Here is a 6,586-nt window from a genome sequence, read left to right as displayed (position 1 = left end):
GAAAAAGAGAAGTTATAATAACTTTTGTATTTTTTTTAAATGTGACTGTTAGGAGCCGCGTCCGCCATCGGAAGATGGCGCCGGTTTCCTGCTTCCTGGTTCTTCTTGCGAGCCTTGCTTGAATGTGCGCCTGCGGAAGGCGCGAAAACCAGTATGCTAATTTGGTGACATCATAAGAGCCAATGAGTATGCGGCACATCTCCTAAAGCACTATATAAGCCACAAGCTTTTGGGGCTTGGGGTCCTTCGCCTCACTACCATCTAAGAGAGCTGTAACACTAAAAGAGCTGTAATAAAAATGCTGCCAGAAGAATCCTGAAGTGTGGTGTTCTCCTTTTCGGCGAGGCGGCGCCCCGCATGTGACCAGTTATTCGGACTCAATCATGGACTGGTCTAGAAATCAATCCAATATTAGCAATAACAGTCTCTATTTGAAAGGCTGGTTCTGGCCATTTTCAGACATGTTTGAAATTTAGCTGCAGTTCTCTAAGATGTCATGTTAGCAAGAGATAAAGTTGGGACAGGATCTGGATTTCAAACAAGTGTTAGTGTATGTCTTAAGGCTCTTTTAATTGTCATGTTAAAATTACTTTTGTTTCTTTTACAGTATTTAATGTAAGTTGTATCAATTGTACTGTTTCTAATTGTGTTAGTGTGTTGAAATCTGACATGTCTGTTACAGGGGTCTATCACCCAGCTTTTGTTTTATTGCCCTGAGTATTACAGTAACTTAGTATTCTGATAAAAGCTTGCAAGTACTGAACGAAGTGTCAGTTTTTAAGCAGAAGCAAAGGGGTAGTGGGCTTGATTATTGCTGGTATATAACAGTTTAATTACATTAATTGCTAGCACCACTTCTTCTACAATTGCTTTAACACAAGAAGCTAAGACAGCTAATTTTGTTAATCATTTAGCAAAAAAAAAATACTAATGTGTTGAGTATACAAGAGGATTTAGAAGGACATTTAGATCAACAGATGATGCTCTTTATCCTATTCAAATTATTGGAAGGAAGTTCAGAGTTTAAGAGTAAGGAGGCATCTCAAGTGTCATGCCAAATACTAAGGGATTTGTGTTACTTCTAAAATTTACAGTGAAAGTCATTATAATTAGAAAAAAGTTCAAAGACACTTCCAGGATATTTGGCATAATTTTAACAGCTCTCTGGATGTTTTAACTTTGCATAGTCAGATTATGAATTTAAAGAATGCTGCTCTGCTGTGATTTGATGATGTAGATTCTACTGATAAAATTATCCATGGCCTGAGCTCAGTATTTCCATTTAGGCCAAGCTGCAAGTATGACATACATAGCTTGATCATACTAGCCCTTCTGTCTGGGGAATACTTCTATTCTGCCCATTGTATTAAAGTTTGTCTTTAACAGCACAGCATCATCATGTTGGCAGCCAAAGTACATGACTCAAAACTGAAAATGGACCCCCCCCTAGACAGGGTTATTAATTTAATCGACAGGCAATCCAATGATGAGTAAGATTCTGCACAGAGCCTTACCAACCTAAGAGAGAAGTGCATCACTGTTGATGATGCATATACCATGACACGTAAGGAAGGCACACTTGTCAGAATGACCTAAGACCAGCTCAGTCTTTTTTATGAAATTGAAAATAGAGTAATGTGGATAGCCTTTGGGGCTTCTTGGCAGGAATCTGACATAGGCCAAGGACAAGGAAATGGACTTCAGGTAGGAATCTGACATTAGACCAGAACAAAGAAGTAATTTCAGGCAGTAATCTAAATCTTAAGCTAGAAGAAAGAAGTAATTTCAGGTAGGAGAATAAATCTTAGGCTAGAACAAAGAAGTAGGATTCAGGGATGAAAATGACTTTGGGCTAGGACAGGGAAGTAGGCTCAGATATGTTGGTCATCTTGATAAGCCCTTAGAAACAATGATCAAGGGATTGTTCACAGGACTGTGTCTATTGCCTTGCTTGTTGTTTGACTGTTTGTGTTTACTGTCTTGCTTTTTCCTTGACTATTTGCATTTATTGTATTGGTAGTTCCTCAACCTAGAACTGACCATAATACTTGTCTGTAATTAAAACGGTATAAAAGCAGATTGGGGGAAAAAAGAAAAAAGGCCAGCTAGGAGAATAAGGACAATGGCTCAATTATGAAAATACAATTAACAAAAATGTAAATGTGTTAAACATTAAAGATAAACACTGGTTAAAATGGTAGCATAGACATTGACTTATAATTACTGACATTAATCAAAAACTCAGTTTCAAAAAAAGGAAACATAATGAGTAATAACTCAGGGTTATACATGAGTCAAGTTTTAATGGAACACGTATATTTTTATTCATTCATATATTCTGTGTGGCTATTACGTTCATGCTGTCATGACAAAAATGAATGTTTATGGCATAATCTACAAGGTTTACAATATTTCCTTTGGGACACATTACAAGAAAACCTTTGCCAACTACTGTTCTATGTAAGATGTGTTATACCAAAGGAAAGATATATTTGAACATTTTCTTAGGTGAATATATAGTGCATCAGTCTGAACTATACAGAGAAATGTGTTCAATATATCGGAAACACTTTGCCATAAAAGCATAATCCCTGTGACATCACTCACCTTTTGAATTTTAAAAAAATATATATTTACTTTGGGGATTATATGTCATATATATTGATGTATTTAACATATGAATATTTGAACATATACATCACATGCATATATATATATATATACATATATATATTTCAAATATATGTATGTATATATTCAAATAATACATATGGAGTTGATCATAGGTCCTAATGAAATTATTGGATAGTTTAACGGTCTCAAATTTGTAAAATGCCAATAGTTTCCAATGCATTCAAGACAGAAAAAAATGCAATTGACTCCTATGATCCAGAATTATAAGAAGTGTCAAAGTGACCAATGCAATTATAGAAGATTAAGCAGTAAAGGAAATTTAGGCAATGCTTAATAGGAAAGGATGTCTCCTGTTGGAAATTCTCTTGATGACAAGACTTTTTTGTGGGTCACAGCATGATTAGTAATTAGTATAATAACAAACCAATATATCTATGACTCAAAGCATCATGCAGTAAGGCACTTCCATAAGGCAGATACACGTATCTTTTCTTTCCTTCTCTATTTATTACAAGGAATTTTACTTATTTATTTATTTATTTATTTATTTATTTATTTTGGTTTTTCGAGACAGGGTTTCTCTGGGTAGCCCTGGCTGTCCTGGAACTCACTCTGTAGACCAGGCTGGCCTCGAACTCAGAAATCCGCCTGCCTCTGCCTCCCAAGTGCTGGGATTAAATGCATGCGCCACCACTGCCTGGCAGAATTTTATTTTTTACCTTTATCCTGTGTTGCAGGAACTGGAACAAAATAAGCAGGAACATATACACCTTTGTAACAAAACTGAATTCTTAGCCTAAAAAAGAAACAATATAAATATTTGTCTCCTAGTGTTTGTCAAATACATTATAAAACTAAATATTTATTTGAGATTTTTTAACTTTTATCATATAGTGATGGCTGTTTTGAGTTCAGGTATGTGTACAACATGTATGCATTGCCCAAAGATGACAGAAGAAGGCCTTTGATCCCTCTTTGAATTCAGAAGCCAATATGTTTCTGGGAAGGTAAGTCAGTCTGCTGGAACATCACTCAGTGCTCTCCCCAGCCTTGATGGAACTCTTTTATAAGGTCAACATTTTCTACATGTTTTTCTCATATCAATTGAATTGCTTCAATCTTCACAACAGTTCTGTAAAACTTTGTTCCATTTTTACAAACAAATTTCTCAATGGGATACTTATTTTTCTAAGCTCATCCAGGTAAGAAGTGGCTGTTCAAATTTAGACAAGTTTTCTTAAAAGATCAGTAATTGCCAACATTTTCTCTATTATATGACCTGAAGCCTTTGAGAGTATTTTGTGGAAATAGCACTTCTTTTGTGATTAGGTCAAAGTGTCTTACAGAAGATCATCCATGGACATATCTGAGAGAGAACTCAGAACTGCATGAGAGGGCATGGATGAATGGATCAATGGGAATGGGAAAAACAGTGTAATTAGAAGTTCAAAAAATTTAAGAAAGTATAATAAAATGAGAGTTTATTTAACAGTATTCTGCTCTTTTGTTCTGCAACCTGTGCCATGTGAACACATCATTGTTCTAACTCCAAGCTTCATTAAACCACTGATTCTGCCAGTGCATTCTTTAAGCCTGGACTCTACTTCCTACAGAAAAATGACAAAATATATTGTAGCTATAACACTCAGGTTAGAAGATCTCTTACAGTATCATAAAAAGATACCAAAAAAGGGTGATGGCAGATTTTAAACTATTGTGTCAGTCCATGATTAATATCTCAAGTTTCTGATTTCCTTCCCAATTTAATAATACAGTGAATATTGAATGACCCAATTTCAGGTAATTTATTATTTAATTAAAATTTTATTCACATTATTTTATATGTCTATATGGAATACACACGCATGTAGATATGTATATTTATATATATATATGTGTCAGATGTATCTCTGTGTCAGATGCAACTCTGTGTGTGTGTGTGTGTGTGTGTGTGTGTGTGTGTGACTGTGCAGACCTGAGGATGATGTTAGAAATTTTCTCTAGTGTTCTTCTTCTTTATTAATTAAAATATGATCTTTCATTAAACCAGAGCTTGAAGATTTTGCCAGCTCAGTTGTTCTGAAGATCCTTTGTCTCTCTGACTCTCTCTCTCTCTCTCTCTCTCTCTCTCTCTCTCTCTCTCTCTCTTCCAAGTCTGGAGTTAAGGGGGGCTGCCATGTCCACCCAGAACTTGAGGTTTCGAAATGCAAACTCCAATCTTTATACTGTTGAATCATCTTCCCAATTCCATCTCAAGTTATTGAGAATTAATTATAAGGCATTTTATAAAGATTATAATTTCATAATTTATATAAAGACTTATCTCTTTGTAATTTAAAAAGTTAAATTTTTTCATTTATATGCCATGGTTTAATCTAAAGTATTTTTGATACATTAAGGTAAATTATGAATGTGGTAGTTAGAAAACAGTTAGAGATACAGAAACTCTCCTTCTGATTCTCATCCTCACTTTGCCCCAGGCAAGCTAGCATCTGCTGATACCTGTCATGACCCATATCAGTCACTTTCTTAGTGAATCCCCAGTTTAGTACTCTACACAGTCACCACTGATCATATGGTGACTGTTATAACTTGAATGTGACGTCCTGCTTGATGATCTTTTGTTTCATGTGTTCTCCTTTATTAGGGTCAGTAGAATGTTGACATTGACTTATCATGTCACTAGGCATCTGGCCTGCTACTTCATATCTGTCACAATATTATTATGTAAACTTCTAAAACTGTCCATATTTTTACCTCTACATAATAAGAGTAATTGTATTCGGCTACATTATAAAAGTAAATTTAAAATAGCATGATATGGAAAGATTACTATTTGAGAACATTATTGTATTCAGTGAAGCAACATGTTGAAAGTTATACCATACTAATGACTATATACATTGAGTGTATTAAGTGTATATCTTCATGATGTTCCTATATATTCAAAGTATGTAATCAACAACATACGTTAACTATAACATTCTTACAGCATTCTGGGGGAATATTGATTTGAATTTTTACATTTTACTTCTATATAATGTATCTGTCCATTTATTTATTCATTTATTTATTTTTATATTGAGAAGGATTATGATAGTTAGTTTGAACTGTCAACTTAACAAATTTTGAAGAATCTGGGAACAAAAGCTCATGGAGTAATTCACAGAATAGTCTAACTTGGTTAGGTACACATGTTTGTGGGGTATTATATATAGATCACATTTACTCAAGAGGAAGGACTCAGCCACTGTTGGTAGCACCACACCCTATCATGTACATTCAAAGTATATAAAAGACAAAAGAGAACGTTATCATATTGAGTAACTCTGAAACTTTATAAAACAAATTTCTAGCTTATATATCAGACGAACACTTCATTTTTGAATTTCTTACATTTAACCAATGAAGAGTATAGCAGGAATTATATTTAACTGCCCTTTTTAAAGCAACTGCAGTTACATTAAAAAGTATGAGTAAATTGCATACAGTACTCCTAAGGCAAGGTACAAAATTGCCTCTTGGAAAATAAAATCCAGTAAATTAAGATCTCTAATTTTCAATGAATATAGTCTTATAATAGATTATATTGATATATCATTTTATTAGATTATATATAATTTCACCGATGGAATTACAGTGCTGATACTTTGTAGTGGAGTAACAAACCTAGTGCTCTCTTTCAGATAAGTGTCAGACAAGGTGAAGGGAACAGAAAGAGAAATCTCAGTATGGAGAATTAAATGGAAGAGAGAAGACCAAATAGAAGACTGTGAAATGGACAGAGTGTCTGACTCCAGGTTCAGCTCATCATTGACTTCAAAGGACAAGGAAATGGGCTTCAGGTATAAAGAGATTATGAATATAAGAAACAATAGCTTGAATAAAGCAAAAGAACAATACAAAGATGAATTGGGACAGGAGGAGTGCATCTTCTGGTAAACATAGGGAG

Source organism: Grammomys surdaster, unplaced genomic scaffold, assembly GCF_004785775.1.
Source record: "Grammomys surdaster isolate TR1022 unplaced genomic scaffold, NIH_TR_1.0 257, whole genome shotgun sequence".
Lineage (NCBI taxonomy): Eukaryota > Metazoa > Chordata > Mammalia > Rodentia > Muridae > Grammomys > Grammomys surdaster.
The sequence above is the reverse complement of the archived record's forward strand: the minus strand, read 5'-3'. Positions refer to the sequence as shown.